General features: G+C 39.8%; 1 pseudogene; it reads right to left on the bottom strand.

Annotated features, from left to right (window-relative positions):
- Positions 1-2,523: 2,523 nt before the first annotated feature.
- On the bottom strand, positions 2,524-2,727 carry LOC114630298 (annotated as a pseudogene).
- Between the last annotated feature and the right edge of the window lie 434 nt (positions 2,728-3,161).

Genomic DNA, 3,161 nt, shown 5'->3' on the forward strand with positions numbered 1-3,161 from the left:
GCTAACTTTAAGTTCCAGGAGAACCGATTTCTTGGTCTTCCATTCTAGATACAATGAATTCTCATTCCCTGAAGTTTTTTGTCAGTGGTTGGTTGGTTTTTCCTTACATGATGTTATCTGCGACAATCTTCCATTGAGGAATCATTTGAGATTTTCTTTATGAAAAGCAGTTCATTTGGAGGATGAAAATATTTGGGATGACATACAGAAATGATCTATCTTTGTCTTTGGCTGGAGTTGAATTTGACTACCTGTCATTTTTCTTTATTATTTCAGAGAAAACATTAATCAGTATGCTTTCAAACAGTTGACATTTATTGTAGAGGACTGTCCTTTGTATAGTAGAATGTGTAACAGCATATTTGAAGTCAACTTACCAGACGCCAGCAACATCATACCCTAGTTATGACAGCTAAATATGTCTTCAGACTCTGCCAAATATCTCTGTGAAGTAACACCACTTCTCACTGAGAAAGAAACATTGTTGTGCAGAAGACCAGAATCTTTTCTCTACTTTTGTATTACCAATTCAAGCAGCAGATTTAAACAACCAAAAACATCTGTTCTGTTCATAAGTAAGAGGAAAAGATGTCTGTATGCAGCATTAACTCATGACTCTGTTGAGATCCTCCCAAGGACTCGGCTTGACTGGCACTTGATGCTTGAAAGCTGGTTCCTGAGGGCTGCTGGGATTTCTTCACATCTTGCTGCCCGGGTTTCAAAAGAAAATATCCCGAGTAAGTGAAGTAGACTTCATGATACACTTATGATCTGATTTCCCCTTCCCATATTGCCTATAGAGTTTTATTGTTTGACCTGATCATAAAGATCTGCCCACATTTAAGGGGAGAAGACAAAGCCCCCTGCCTCATACTGACGGCTGTCACAGAGAGAAGACTGTGAGAAATGGGAGAGATGTGACCTTCTACCACCCCAACTGTGAACACACAGAAGCTCCTATTTTTCCCTAATGTCAAATACAGTGACATTTATGTTCCAAGTTTCTTACATTTCCACATCTCAAATTCTAATATGTAACATCTAAGTCAAGTCTGGGTGTAGATGAATCTCCTCTGGTGTGGTTAATTAGCTGTGGCTCTTGGAATATGATTATTCTTGATCTGAAAGGCTCCAAATTAAAAGGGAAAATCATCTGTCCTTTACACACACACACACATACACACACACACATACACACACACACATACACACACACACACACATACACACATACACAGAGAGACATACACACACACGGCACAATTCTATAATCTGCTTGCAAAAGAGGGTACATTAATTACTGCTCTGTAGCAGTTCTGAAATCCAGCAAGCAATATACTGCTTTTAGACACCTCTTACTGAAATTTAGATAGTGTACTTCAGGGTATTGGTTCAACCTACTGGGCATTTTTGTTTTAATTGGAAAAAAATTCATATAATATATTCTGATCATGGTTTCGCCTTCTCCAACTCCTCCCAAGTACTCCCCTCTTCCCCACCCACCCAACTCCAGGACTTTTCTCTCTAAAACAGAAAGCTGGCAATAAATAAATAAATAAATAAATAGCCATAAAACAGAGCATCAGAAATAGCAATATGTAAGCAAAAGACCAGTAAGACAAACAATACAAGTGCCCAGACAAAAGAACATTGCGAAAGTTCATTTTGTGCTGGACATTTACTACTGGGCGTGGGGTAGTGCAGTGGAGAAAAGTAATCATTCTTTTGCAGGCAGTTGTCAACTGGAGACAGCTTCTTGGTTAGGGATGGGAACTGTTGTCTGCTTACCCATTGTCAGCCCTGGGAGCAGTCTGCATTAACCCGTGTAGGCCCCGTGCATGCTGCCATAGTTTCTGTGAGCTCTTATGTGCATCAGTCCTGCTGTGTCTGGAAGACACTATTTCCTTAGTGCCATCCATTTCCTGTTGCTCTTGCAATCTTTCTACATCTGTCTGAGTCATTTTTTGTCTGTCAAAAGTACTCCAATTGTCATTCCCTTGTTTCCTGACTTCAGAAGTCAGGTGGTCAAAGTCCTCTGTGTTCACATAGTGAGTCAGTCCCTTTCAGTCCTTGCTGTTATCATTTTGAGAAACCTTGTGAAGTTCTTGTGTATTTTCGTATAATTCTCCTGGGTCTAAGTCACAAGTCTCTTCCGGATTATCCTTTCTTAGTTGTGTTTCCAGTGGGTGGCTTTCATGGATTAGCACATTTAATACTCTTAGAAAACCTTTCTGTTCTTAGAAACCCTTTCTTTTCAACACAGATTCTCTATGAAACACACTCAGGATCCTTGGGATATCTTCTCTTTGAGTTACATTGTGCTAATGTTGGGTTAGTCCCTTCTGAATGAAGCCTTTTAACTGACATCCTGGATTTGGTTTTGTTTTGAAGTCACTGTTTATTTTTATTTACCTCATCAGTTTACTTACAGTTTTATCTTATAATTTTATCTAGAGCTCTCGAGTGTAATCCAATCTTCAGATCATATCTCTCAAGCGTTCTTCATTCAGTTAAAGGAATGAGTTAAATATACTCATCTTTAAGTAGATGGTTCTTTGCTACAAAAGAATCAGCAGCAAATCCAGATCCAAAGTACACCATCATCATAGCGAATAACCATTACCCATCTCCCACTGAAAATGGCAAAATCTTCCCTACTCTGTCCTCATAGTGACTTTGGGAAAGGACCATGGTAGTGGCCCGCCGCCTAGTACTCTGGTTCAACATGGCACTGCTGGAAGCACTGTAAGGGGAGCCAAGGTAGAAGGAGGAAGAAAGGGTCTCACTGCCCTAGTTTCCTTTCCTCATGAGCTTGATATTCAGAGCCTGAAGTCATTTTTTAAATTCATAACTTAAAGAAAGTCATTTGCCATAAGGAAATACTGAGCATAAGAAATAGTACAAAAGGCCAAAACAATGCAAACAAACACCACAACCACCAACAATAACTAAAAAACTAGGTGTGGTGGCTAATAACTTATTTGGCCTTCAATGAAATGAGCCAATTCGAAGCAGATTAGAATGTATAAAGTTAAGTTTATTGAGAAGCTTCTCTCAGGCAGGTTCACTAGTCCCAAGAAAGGAGACCAGGGGAGGACTCTTGTGGAGGGAGATAGAGGGAAGGGGAGAGAGAGAGAGAGAGAGAGAGAGAGAGAGAGAGA

This window comes from Grammomys surdaster, unplaced genomic scaffold (assembly GCF_004785775.1).
Source record: "Grammomys surdaster isolate TR1022 unplaced genomic scaffold, NIH_TR_1.0 335, whole genome shotgun sequence".
Lineage (NCBI taxonomy): Eukaryota > Metazoa > Chordata > Mammalia > Rodentia > Muridae > Grammomys > Grammomys surdaster.